At 44.5% G+C, this 14,192-nt stretch overlaps 1 protein-coding gene across 1 annotated transcript in view; it reads right to left on the bottom strand.

The window, feature by feature from the left end:
* The window catches only part of SLIT3 (slit guidance ligand 3), a 585,386-nt gene that overhangs the window by 274,915 nt on the left and 296,279 nt on the right, over window positions 1-14,192 (bottom strand). The window lies entirely within an intron of this gene.

Here is a 14,192-nt window from a genome sequence, read left to right as displayed (position 1 = left end):
GCATGACCTGGAGGGACCAGGAGAGGAGGTTGACCCAACCTGGCTTGCTGATGGACTGGATGGGAAGCAAAGTGGGAAAAGAAATCGGAGAGTAAAGAATGACTCCTAGGTTTCTGGCTGGAGTAACGGGTGGAATATGGCGGCCCCATTTCCCAGGCCTGCTTTAGGTAAAGACACCCAAGATCTGATGCTTGAGTCTCAGTTTCCCTTCCTGTTCTTCGAGTACCTTCTGACAAGGTAGTCTCTGAGCCCCTCCCTAAGCCTTTCCCTAGCTGTAACAGTGGTGCACTGCCCCCTGCTTTTAGCAATGGTGTAGGGGGTAAGTGAGGAGACCTTTGTGTGGCACTGGATCTGGCGACTCATCACGACAGGTCCATGACTGTCGGCTCCCTCTCTTTCTCTTCCCTTTGCTGCCTTCTGTACGCTCCTACCTGTCTCCGCCTGTTTTAACTCAGCATTTGCTTCTGCCTCTCACTGGGTGTGAGCAGCGTGAAACATCTCACCCACACTTCGGGGCAGCTGCTGTCACTCTGCTCTCTCCTTCCATTCATGGGATCAAATGCATTCTTTCCCAAGTCCTTTCTTCCTCCCCAAGCTGTGCCACAAATATCCCCCACATGGATTTTTTAGGTTCCCTTCTCCTCTCTAGGTGTAATTTCCTGGTACAAGCAGAGATAAGAAGTGTTCGGCTGAGCCAAAATGCTGGCAGTGACTGGGGCAGGCTTTCCTCAGATGACCTTTGAAATTCTTTCCAGCTGAAGGATGCTAAGCTTCAGCTTAACACTGATTCTGGCTATTGCCTTTGCAGATCCCAAAGGGATAAGGGGACACAGACAGGTTCCTTCTGTCGTATTTCCATGTCTGTCATAGATATAATGACAGTATTCTAACTGTTGGCTTCTGACTCATAGTCGGAAGAGAAATCATCTGGAAGTAACTTTTTCTTTTTTTTCCCCCCTGTTCTTCATTAAAAATGCCTAAACAGCTTTATCGAGACATAATTCAGATACTTTGTAATTTATCCATTTAAAGAAAGCAATTTAATGGTTTTTAATATATTCACAGATATGGGCAACCATCACGGTAGTCAGTGTATGCTGTTTTCATCAGCTCGAAACGAAATTCCATATCCTTTAGCTCTCACCCCATCCCCCATCCCTATCCCCCATCTCTGCCCCACCCCCAGCCCTAAGCACCCACTGATCTACTTTTTGTCCCTACCCATTCTGGGTTTCCATATGAATTCAATCATATACTATCTGGTATCTTCTGTACATTTTAAGATGCATCGTGTGGGAGCACACATCCGTACTTCATTACATCTTATGGCTAAGAGTCCATTGCATGGATTTACCCTATTTTGTTTATCCATTTGTCCCTGGTGGACACTTGGATTGTTTCTACTTTTCGGCTATTATGAATGCCACTCTGAACATTTGTGTGTAACATGTATGGACCTGTCTTCATTTCTCTTTGGAAATAACTTTTTAAAATTTTCTTTGAATAAATTTTCCCTCTAATGGTATGGTTAATAACCGTGATCACAGCAAATAACATATACTGTGTTGTTAGTCGGTGTCAGGAACTATGCTGAGTTTATCTCATTGAATCCTCGCACAACTGGTCTGAGATAGGTACTGCTATTACCCCTAGTTTACAGAGGAGGAATTGGAGGCTTACAGAATCTGAATAACATAAAAGGAAAGAGAAACTCCTAGATACTATTCATGTTTGGTCCTCTCTTCTTAAGAAAACCAAACATGAAAGATTCAGTTAGACTGAGCCTGAAAATTTTTCTTCCAAAGGGTCATATTTCTGGTGATACTAGGCACCTCCCCTCCAATTTATATTTATTCTTCCAGAAAAGAAGTGAAATTCACCTTCATAGTTTTGCATCCCAAACCACCTCCCTGTCCTCTAATGACTTCAATATAGAAAAATAATGCTGCAAGGACTACATAAACATACCCATTATTAGACAGATTTTAGGTTTGTCCCAGAATCTTGATAAAACGAAGGTCCTGTGGTCCAGTTTCTACACAGAGTTATATGTAAAGAAGCAGTTAGGCCATCACAGATGGTTAAAAAGGAATTTCAATATTTATTTGAATCTCTTAAATGATACTCATCTGGAGGCAGACTTTTCAGACACCCCTTCTTCCTGATCTTCCTATGACACGTGCATACCTCACGGATTCTCTGCGCACTCCTACTTGCTAACACGCCCCCGTCCCTCAATCAATCCTGCCATTTTAACCACCTCTCAGGTCTTGTCTCATTGTCTGTTTTCCAGATTTTACATCACAAGACAGCCAGGAACTAGACTGGTAAAGACAAGGCTCTCTTTTGGAGGGGTGGGAGTCAGGGGAGGCAGCAGGGAAGGGTGGGGCAGAGAAAAACAGGGGTGGGGATGAGAAGGAGGGAACTGTGACATATAATCACATTTTCTTTTTATAATGCATGCATTCTTTACTTTGTCTTTTTCATCAGGAGGAGGAGATTTTGACTTGTTCAAGGACTCCCACCTAGATCATTTGACCAACAGTTTACCAAAGTAAACAGATACATAAAATGTAGTGGGCACATGAACAGTAGAATGAATAACTTCTCTAGCTTTGACTAGAATGCGAATGGCTGGCATCACAGAAATAGCAGATCCTCATTATTTGCAGATTCCATCTTTGCAAATTTGCTTACTTGCTAGAATTTATTTATAACCCCAGAATCAATACTCACAGTGCTTTCGCAGTCATTTGTGGGCATGCGCAGAGAGGTAAAAAATTTGAGTTGCCTGATGCACAGGTTCCCAGCTGAGGTCAGACAAGGTGATGCTCTGACTTCCTGTGTCAGGTGTCACACAGAGATGGCCCGGGGGGGACAGCATGGGAGCTAAGCAGTGTGGTGCCAGAAGATGCCGCTCTCAGGCCGGTTGGATGCGGTTTAATTCCAACTCTGCCACTGGTGAGTGGGGTAGCCTCAGGCAAGCCTTTCCACAGTTCCAAACCTTGTTTTTTATTTCATAGAGAAAGCAGAATCTATCAGAATGAGTTGTTTTTATAATTTAAAGGGATAATCACGTGAGGGGTGTGTGTGTACATATTTCCCGTAGGAGCAATGATTCAGTATTCGCTAATTCAGCGTTCGAGGTGACTTTGTAGACTAAAACTACTATGAATGTTGAGGATCCACCGCATATTGGTGTTATGGCCCTTGAGTGACTTAGATGATGGCAAGGAATCTATACCTGTTCTTGGAAACTAGCAGAGGGCTGGGTATTCTGCTCAGGACTCCTCTCCCCAGGACTCATCGACTCAGATTTTTGTTATCAAAACCTCACAAAAATGTAGACCCAAGAGACTTAAGACTTTAAAGATCATCTATGTCTTTTCTTCCCCCACTCATGATGAACTCTTTCTTTGAATGAAATCTGACATGAAAACCTTAATATGTAAATCAGATCAAAGTAAAGCCATATCCTTGAAAGAAGGGGCCCAGGGAAACTTGGAGTCTTGACAGCAAGAATGTTCCTCATGCCCTTTCTCTCTGCCTCACTCCTAAAAGGGTCGGTGGGGAATGTCTAGAGAATCAAGGAATGTGAAGGCCATTGAGTTTGCCCAACATCCCTGCAGTTTGTGTGAGTAAATTCAGACTCTGAGAGATAAATTTCCTAATAGCACAGATCAACAAAGTCCTAAATAGAAGGTCCTCCAAATTCTGTAAAATATTACAATTCCTCCAACGGTGTCTACCTGAAATACTGAACAGCCAAGACTTTCCTCTAATTTATCTTCTTTATCCCCAACACACACGGCATCTAGAACACAGTGAGGAAGGATTTTTCTTAATTAACAGGGAGGACATCAAAAATATTAGCTGATTTCAATTCTAAAATGGGATATATTCAATACCTATATAAATTCTGGCTACTTGTAATCCAATTAGACAATATCAAGGGGAAAGTTTAGATTATAACTCATAGGGCTTTATGAAAAATACAGATAACTACAAAACCATGATTATAAACACATCCCATTCTCCTCTTGTTTAGAACACTTTAAATTACGTACATATTTTTAAAGCTGGGATCTATCTACCTATCTACCAACCTACCTAATTTTTTTTTCACTGAGTTTGTTTTAAAGTTCGGAAGATCAATACCCAGATGGGTCAAGCGTCTTGTTCGAGTCACACAACTAGTTTGCAGTGGAGCTAGACCTCAAACTGAAGTCTTTCGTCTCTTGGTTCACTGCCTTCTCCACTCTTAACACTATTTGCTTAAGTCATACGGGGAAGGGCACCTGATTTCTGACTTATGAAACAGCTGTATTGCTCAGCAAAAAGAGAAAAATCCTTTGTTGACGCCATTATCTTTCCAGTTTGAACTAAATCTCAACCTCTACTACTCTGTGGGAGGTCAGATCCCCAAAAGAAAACAGAATTTTAAAAAGTAACTTCCTTTTTGGCCTTTGAGTTTTGAAGGGACCAGTTTCTGGAGACTGAAGGGTAATTTAAGGGGTTTTCAAGGGTACCTTGGATTGCACAGGTTTTCATATCACTGCTCACTTTAGAACAAAATGCTTATATTAATTGTACTATATTGTACTTCCCTCCAAAAATAGTTCCACCTAGAAGAGGCTCTGAAATCATCTTGAGAGAAGAGGGGAGGTGACTCTTTAAAAAAATAACAACAGCAACAATAACCACCACCAGTTCGGAATGTACTTGCCTCTGTCTTTGGGGGGGGCTCTCACCTACCTGCTCTCTGCCTGGGCCCTGAGCCTGACAGACTAAGACTCCGAGTAGTCTTCTACCTGCAAACACAGTTCTGGCCTCTCCTCTGAAGATGGGGAAAGGGCTGAGAGTATCCCTCCTAGAAATACTGCTCTTTTGTGGGATCTTCCTCCTTGGCCTCGGGGGGCTGGCCTTCCACCATTCTCTTTCTCGGGGTCGGCCACACACCCCCATGGGCTTCTCAGTGCTCTAGTTCGGTAGAAAAGTCACCACAAGGGACAAGCAGACCCTACTTTCAGCAGAAATGCAGGCAAACACAGGAAGGGACCTCCTGGGAAAAGGACTTCTGCATACCCGGCAGGGGACGTCCAGCCAGCCCCCCAAACACACAAACACACACAGCAGTGGTCGAGGATGCACACCAATGTGAAGATTGAGGGATGCAGGGGGTTTAAAACTGAATTTGAAGCATCTCTGTTCTTAAAAATTTTAGCCACCTTTCTCTGCAAGGCTCCTCCTCCGGCACTCTTCCCCGAATTCTTTCCTTTGCTTCCCTCTCTTGAAAGAGTCTTCTGAAAACTTGATCTTCACCCTACTTGCTTCGATTTTATCAGGCAGGACAACTGAACTCTGCCAAATCCCCCACTCCAGGTAGAAGTCCTACTTTTGCAACGCATCCAGACCCATCAGCGGGTCCCTGCTCGAGGTCTCACTCATTTTCACTCTCACAGGCAGAAGGCAACAGGGCATAGATTAACTTCTACCATGGTGCTGCTTGTTTTTAAGAGCCAAAGTGGCTAGGGTTGATTTTTATTTCAAGAAACAATAAACATCTCTCCATAAACCACAAATTTCTCCTTACCCTGGCCTAGTGACCCAGTGACCAACCACCAAGAGTGATGTCAAACACTGTGGATACCAGGTGCGCCATGATTCTAAGTACCTTTCATTCAAACTCATTCACTCCTCGTGTGCCTTCTGAGGTAGGTGCTAGCTGCTTTAACAGGGAGGGAAACTGAGGCTCAGAGGGATTATGTGACTTGCCCAAATAGGCCTGAGGCTTTCTCTCAGAGGTTGTCTTCCTGACTCTTCTGTTATGCTCTTCTGCTAATGGATTCCACTGTCCTCAGTATGGCTGCAGAACTGAACTTCCTGGGACAATGAGGACCCAGAATTCCCAGGTAAGCGAAGAGGAGGTGATGGGGCCACATATGCTGTGCACAGGACTGCCTAGCTATTGTTAGAGAGCTTTTTCAACGTCGGAGAATGTGGCACTCCATGCTAACCAATCCTTTTAAATTCCTGCAATAAATGAAAAAATAAACACACAGCTGAGGATATAATTCAGCTAACCTCGCTCCCAAATGAGGCTGATTCCAGATAGAAAGCAGATTTTCATAGTTACTGTATGTGACAGCTGTAGGAATTAAATGAATCATCTGTCTGTCTCTATCACCTTGTTCCTCCTGTGCTGTATGTATCTATCCCTAGGGTTGTCTGTCTTCCCATTCCAGGAAGACAGATCAGTGTAGTTTCAATTATTAATTCCATGTTTGGGTCACAGTAACACAGTTCCAGTCCAGTGACCTGCAGTTCCTATTGATTTAAGTGATGAATTATCTACGCTGCAATGTATTATTAACTTTATTTTGTCTCTTATTCCTTCCGCATTCATGCATCAAAATAATAAAGCACCATTCACAGGCTAAAAGGACCCGTTTCCCTTCTCACATTTCCCACAAGGCAAAGCCAAGGCACACCAGGGAGGTAATTACACAGAGCTGGGGGAGGGGGCTGGATATTTATTTTGCCTACGAATTATTTATCTCAGCTGTGAATTTGGGGGAGGGGGTGGGGATCTTGAGGGATCTGAATGGGGAACAAAGGGGCCCAGGAGGAAAGTTAATGAAGACAAGTGAAGATTGGAACCTTGGAGATGCAAAAGAAAATAACCTCGACTCAAAATATCAAGTTCTAGGAGTCTCTCTACCCTTTGTGATGCTGGCAGGAGGACGGTGTGGGTGTGGGTGTGTGATGTTGGTCCAATGAAGGGAAGGGGGCAAGAGAAGACAGCAGCACCAGTGTTTCTTGTAAGGCCTTTCATACTGCTCTGCTCTGTGTGCTTCCATGGCAAGACCCACTGAGCAAGGTCATACCTTAGTGAGACATGGAATTGGTTGGTTTTGGCTGCCTATCATCGCCTTCATCTTCTTTGGATAAAGAAGAGGCACACAGTCTAATTACCTGTTGAGGCATTGCCTTTTCCTGCATACAATGTGGTAGGGCTGTTAATCAAGACGTCCTACCTTTCCGGGGCCAGAGGCATGACCCAAGCTGGGCCAATGAGATTCTCTTCCCATCAAATCATATTTGAATTACAGGCAAAGGGACCAAAAAAACCCTGAATATAGTGCCTGGGTATGACTGTCAAGCAATGACTTCTTTCATGACCCTCTGAAGATGATTAGTGCCTGTCTTTGCAAGCTCTGTTTTTCAACTTCTCTTTGATTTGAGATGCCCCACCCCATATGGTTTCAGAAATCCCTTTTTATTTGGATTTGGTTGTGTTTTGTTACTTTCAACCAGAGAACTCGGGCTGAGCTGTCCAGGGACTTGGCCATATCTGGAATGTCACTGAGCCCTGAGCGATGGGAAAGGTGGAGAGACAAGTGACAGGTATCTTGTCCACGTCTCTAGCCCCAACCAAGCAGCAGTCACACAAATGGGGAGAGCAGGGCAGGAGGGAAAGTGAAAGCATTCCTCTGTTCCCTTTCTCCCATTTCTTGTTCCAACTGAACCCAATCTCCCAGCCTCCAGGACTCCTGTTGGAGCGACTCCCAACATCAGAGAGCCTGAAGAGACACCCCCTCAGGCTACCCCACCCGAAGCAAGACCTCAGCAGGAGGTGCCTGGGGTGCCTGGGGTCAAGCCCCCACCTATGTGCCAAACCCAGAGAGAAAGGAGAGGCACCCAAAGACCTCCCAGCTTGAAAGGGAAGAGGCGTATGCTAAGTGTGTAAGAGCTGCCATGTGTAGACAATCAGAGGATTACCTGGGTCTCATTTGTATTTCTATTCAACTCAAAGGCTTTGTGGGAGGATGCCTGCCTCACCTAAGGCTGCTCCCGGTTTGTGACTCACAGCGCGAGAGGAGTCTTGGTCTGAAGGAGACGTCAGGACTGTTGTCCTGTAGTTTCCACTTGCCACCATCACTCATGGGACTCAGACACAAGAGCCTTGGCCTTCCTTTCCTTTCTTTTCTTCACTTGTCCCCACCTTCCCCCGTTTGAAGAGTGCGGAGCTGAGCCTCTCACAGGTAGAGTCTGATTCTACCCGTCAGTCCAGTCCCGGACAAGAAGTAGAGAATGGCCAGTGATACCAGAGAAGCGAGTGCTTTCCCTTTCCAGTACTTGACCAAATAAGGCGAAGAGGAGCCGAAAACCGCTGTGATTAGATTATATGGAAGAGGGTCAAAGATTAAAAATCCGCTGCCTCTCATTATTAGAGGAGGGATGACAGATTCAGACCAGAGCACAAAAGAAAATACATTATTTCAAAACAGGATATGAAACCCAGTCCCAGGCGATTAGTCTCTGTTAAGTAAATTTACTATCTAATCTTTTAACTGTCTCCCGGAATTGCCGGTCCACAGTCCCCTCCCGCCTCAGTTGGAAGCTCGAGCTGGGGCGGCGCTGTCCTCTGCTCGGAGTCCATCAGTTCGCTAATGGAACCGGGACTCATCTGTTGGGGGGGGGGGGCGCGGGGACGTGGCAGGAGTGGAGGGGGCTGGAAGCACAGTGCACCTCATAATAAAAACAGGATGTGAGCCCCACAGACCAGCCCAAATGGAGGAAGGACCGGGATGTCGGGCGGGGAACTGGTCCTGGCTTTGGCTGCAGAGCCAGGCGCATCGTCCTGGAGAATGTTCTTAAACATCACTTTGAGCTCATCCCGGGGAAACTAGACTTTGCTTTTTCCACTTAGCCCCAAGAGGCCCACATGCCAAGGAATCCCATGCTCCCAGATTGTTCTCAAACCAGACCAACCTTCAAAGCTTTGATTTTAAATGAATGCTGCATTGCAGGCCAAATACCACAGGCCTGTTTTGGGGCCCGGAGAGGACAAGATGTGCACTTGGAGGCCAGACAGGCTCACAGCACCATCCAAGCAATGAGAAAACAAAGAGAAAACAGGACACAGCGCAAGAGAGGGCCTGTTTCTCAATATCATTCTTGGCTTGGGTACCACTGTCAACGTGGAGCAGATGAATCAGAGAGGTAGAAACATTAAACCAAAAGCAACTCCTTCCCGTTTCTATTTACCAAAAGGAACTCTCTCTCTCTCTTTTTCTAAGCTTCACTATTTCTCATCATCTGTTTAGTCTAAAAGGCTGAACTACTACACAAAGAGAGGTCTCTCCAAGAATGAGTTTTCCAGAAAAGAGCTCTTCAGACAAGGGTGGTGTGTGCAGCGCTCTGCACAGCCTGGAGAATGGGGCATGTGTTTAACAGGAGGGGGCTGGAGCAGAGTTGGGCTCCCTGAAGGATTCTCAAGGTGCTCTGTTTGTGTGATTTATCCCTTCTGGAAAATCCAAACATACAAATCTGCCTGCTGTAAAAGCAAGGGCAGACGTGGGACTCAAGTCCCAAACAAAGCAAACTGCATACCGCTCACCTTCCCTGGTGGCTTTCTCAATTCTAACCTTTGTGGGTTTCAACCAAAACACATCAAAGGGATGGATTTCTGCTGGGGATCAGTGGGCGTCATTTCTCTCTCTCTCCTTCGCCCTCAGCAAGCTTCACGAAGAACCCTGGGAGAGCAGGACCTGGGCAAAAATGGCCTGCTCTCAGCCCCTGGGATTTCAGAACCTGACATCACCGTCTTGCTCCTCAAGTGAGCAAAACCACACACCTCTGAGGCCCCCGCTTCTAGAGGATGGGATGCAACCCTCGGAAGATGCAAACCCCAGCCTCTTTTTATCTAGTAATCATTTGTGCACAGGAGGTTTATTCACGTTCTAGAAGAGCTAGACCAGTTCTGCATGGCTTTCAAATTCCAGCCCGCACACCCCTTCTCTCTGCCTAAAATGTACTATGGAGCGATGCCCAAGTTTGAGCCTTGTGTAAAAACTGATGGAGATGGCAGACAGAGTCAAAAACATGTCCTCCCTTTAATGTCATCTGTCCAAGGGGAAGGCCACTTCCTAGACTGGGAACTGTGCTCAGGGTTTGAAACGCATGAGTTTGTCTAAGCTTCAAAACAGTCCTGTGAAGCCAATGCTTTTACTTCCATCCTTGTGTTATGGCAACTGAAGCTCAGAGAACGTCATTCCCTAACAAAGGTCACCCAGCATGGTAAGTGGTAGAGTGAGAATTAGGACCAAAGCCTTTCTCCGCAGTTGAAGATCTTATCTTTCCATATTGACTTGAGCATTATGGCAAGGCTTCAGGAAGGTCCCACACCCTTTGACCCAGTGCTTACGACGGTATGGATTTCATCTATGGAAATAATTGTGAAGGCAGACAAAGATATAGGTTCAGTGACACTATTGATAGCAGAAATTTGGGAGAAAAAAATATGGCATTGGCTAAATAAAATATTATATCCATATAAGAAAATACTACGTAGTCATTAAATGACTAGGATAGGATAGTCTTCTAATGACATGGGAATGTTTACAATGTAATGTTAAGTGAAAAAAATGAATGTGTAACCAAATGTCCATGGATAAACGAATGGATACATCCATTCTGGCATAGCCTTGCCATGGGATACTGTCACTTCATGGAAAAGAATGAGTTCTGTACAAGTACTGACTGAGAAGGATTTCCTCTTTTTGCTCTAATTAGTATTTTCCCCTCAGAACAGATTATTTTTTTTACATAAGAAAAGAAGTATTAAAAACACTTTTCAACACTCAGGTGTGGTCACTGGTTACAGAAACTGTCTCAATAATATGGTTTTGTCATTATATGTGTGATGATACTACGCACGACCGAGCTGCTTTTGTTTATCAGCATACATGCAGTTTGAACCACACGTTGGTTTATTCATCAGTGTGTGCTTGGCCACCTGTGGGGATCTGACAGCACGAGAGGTCAGATTTTGGTAATGGGGAGATTGGAGGAAGGTTGGAGTCAGATCTGAATAGAGACAGTGGAGAAGACAAAAAACTGATGAGGCTTGGAAGCATTTAGGAGAGATGGGAGGATTATTCCCTCCTCATAAACAATTGTGCCAATACCTATGGTGGGTGTTCTAGACATAGCCTCTCCCCCAAGCCCATCCAAATAAAATAAAGCCTCAGGTGATAGGGCCGGCAGAGCCAAGAGCAGGCCGGATCAGCTGGCATTGTGCCCAGCCACCACTGCCTGATTTTAATTATTGCAGATGCAGTTGAAAGGTTACCTAATGCCCCAGGGCACTGGTGCCCCTGCCCTACCCAGCCATTACTATAATAACCATACGTCTTCATTTCTTCCCTGATCAATAACTCTGTGCCTGAATTCTAAAGATACATCAGCTGCTCTCATAGTCCTCTGATAAACGGTTTGAATCAATGTCAGAAGCAGTATTCCTAGAGCCCTGGATTACTGTATCAAAGGCATTGGGTTTCCCAAGAAGCTTCTAGGACCCTGGATACTTAGGGGTATGGAAGACTGGAGCTGAGATTGAAGTGTCTTTAACTCTCAAGTGATCACTGCCAGGCCATGAACTGTTGACTGTGGGTCCCTGAAGACATAAATACAGAAGTTGAAAGTAATCTACAAACTTTTGTAACATTTTGACATTGCCACACCCTACTATGTGATATCAATCACCTACAGACAGCCTTTCCGTGACCACTGCGCAGTCTTGTAATTATTTCCCAGTTTTCTGATTATATGTTTTCTGATTATAGTTTTTGAAGTATCATTCTATGCCTGTTTCATCTAAAAATTAAATATCTGGACCCCTATTTTCTATGTCTTTTTATGTCATTTTTCTACTAGGTCTGTTTTTATTATGTTTTACAAATATATTCGTCTAGAGCTTGGAGATTTTGTTTTAAAGGGAAAAAACCCACCTCCACAGATAGTTTCGGAAGTAACTAAGTTGGTTTGAGCTCAGTCTCCTCAGCTTTTTTTTTTTTTAATGTTAATTTTTTTTGTATTAATGGAGATAATCAATAATTGAATAGAGAGTGCCTGGGTGGCTCAGCCGGTTAAGCGTCTGCCTTCGGCTCAGGTCATGATCCCAGGATCCTGGGATCTAGCCCTGAGTCGGGCTCCCTGCTCAGTGGGGAGCCTGCTTCTCTCTCTCCCTCTCTCTCTGTCAAATAAATAATAAAAGAATTGAATGGAGTTGGCATTTGGGGTATAACTTTGTCTTTGATTAGAACCCCAGCTGGGTGGCACTTGGAAGGATCATCAAGGCCTTCTAAGACTCTTTTTGGTCTAAGCCGATAAGCAGGTCAATAGAATGAGACAATTCTGGAGCCTAATATCCTTATTTTGTTCTGAGGGACTCCCATTGTTAATCTCCTTATGTCATACACGGTCATTATCCCCACTGCACCCTGCTTTCTTGACATTTCACCCAGACTTTTTGGTCTGTACAGCTGTGCCCAACAATATTGAATTTTTATTTAAAACAGCCTTGGCTACAAGAAAATGTATATAAAAACGTGGGAGGGGATAAGATATTGCCCACAGCTTTAACTTGCTTGCTTGGTTTCCTTTGAGAAAGAATAATCATGCATTTTAAGTCATGCTGGGTAAGCCATCGAACAATCCAGACTGGAAGGTGAGAAGTAAGTGGTCATGCTGCTGTCCTGAAGGCCTGGGAATGGATGCCCCAGTCTCAAGTGACATTTGCATTCGCACTCAAGACGGATTTGAACGTCAAAAGGCTAAGTCAGACTTCCTGATAGCTACCGGCCCCAGAAAACTCAGCGATCAAAACATCACTCTCTGTATAATAAAATGCTCCTCTCTTTGTAGAGATCTCTCCAGCCTCATCCCCCAGGTAAACTCCCTAAGATTACCTAAAGCCAGGGATTTCCCTGTCTGGTGCCAATTTATCTTTTCACATAAATCAATAGTAGGTTAGTGCTAAGATTTTCTCCACCTAAGCCCTGCAATCCCTTTCCCAGGGTGGGAGCAAGTATCTTCTTCATCAGAAATATTATAAATCCTAAGTGGGGTTTTGATGTTGCCTCATTTCTCTGAGGCCAGAATTCTTTTTGGGAGGCGGCACAGGGTGGTGGAGAAGGGCTAGGGCCTGAGGTCTGTTCCTTGCTCCACCACCTTTCAGCTGTGGGCCTTGAGGGAAATCACGTCATTCCCCTTGAGGGAAATTCTGTGCCTCGGTTTCTTCATCTGCAAACTGCAGGGGGGGGGGGCGGGGAACACGGATTCCTAGACTTATTATAAAAATTAAGTTATAAAATACTTAGAACAGTGCTTGGCACATAGTAAATATTAGCTGGTATAATTATTTACTTATTTAAGAGCGTATAAGCTATTTCCAAAAGAATTTTTGAGCTGCATGATATAGACAGAGAAATCACAGAACATTTTTCCTCTCTCAAAAGAACCAGACCCTGCAGATTTGAGTCTTGGATGGAAGCTATGTTAGGATATCATTACCATATTAACAAGAGGCCAAGACAGAAAGGAAAAGGAAAACAAGGAAAGAGACACGGAGAGTCCGATATGAAAAAAATGGATAAAAGGAGGGCAAACATTGTCAAATACGCTGGTGACAAACCAGAGTATCATTCGACTTCGAAACTCACTACCATAAAATTAAAAAGCCTAACAATAGAACTTAGAAAATTCCCAGGGGAGGAGGGAAACAGACAAATACTAAGTGAATTTAAAATGCCAGCGAACATGAGCCGGAGCAAGGATTCAGCGTGGGGACTGGCTGGGTTGTCCGCGCCTGATGCAGAACTCCTCAAATTGCGTCTCCCCCTTTAACAAGGGAACTGGTTATTCAATCTGAATTTCCTAAATGAGAACCAGCTACCCCATCTGAATTGTCCAAATTCAATTAAGTCACCTGGCATGCTTCCTGTCAATACTCTCTCTCTCTCAGCTGGCTTCGTTGTTTAACTGTTCTGGCTTCTGATCACCACGAAGGTAGGCCAGCCACGCTGTCTGTGTAAGGCCGACAACAGGAGAATGCTCTTTCCGGTCCCCGTGGAATACCAAGGTGAGACTGCATGGGGCCTACTGACCTCTTGTTGGGAAAATGTCAGGGTAACTCAAAATCTCTTGCTTGCTCTACTTTTTCTAAAAAGAGGGGCCCCATTTACAATGTTTTCTACTCCTAAATGGACTACTTCTGGAATTCAGAGGAAAATACCTGGAATATGAGGCTGATTTTCAGTGAAGAACAGATAAAATGTGAGTTACAGGGGAAATTTACACATAATAGAACAACTACTCAAACCTCAGTGGACTTAGCAACCCAGGAT

This window comes from Ursus americanus, chromosome 15 (genome assembly GCF_024610735.1).
Source record: "Ursus americanus isolate L20-20 chromosome 15, mUrsAme1.1.p, whole genome shotgun sequence".
Taxonomy (NCBI): domain Eukaryota; kingdom Metazoa; phylum Chordata; class Mammalia; order Carnivora; family Ursidae; genus Ursus; species Ursus americanus.
This window is presented reverse-complemented; position numbering and strand designations above follow the sequence as displayed.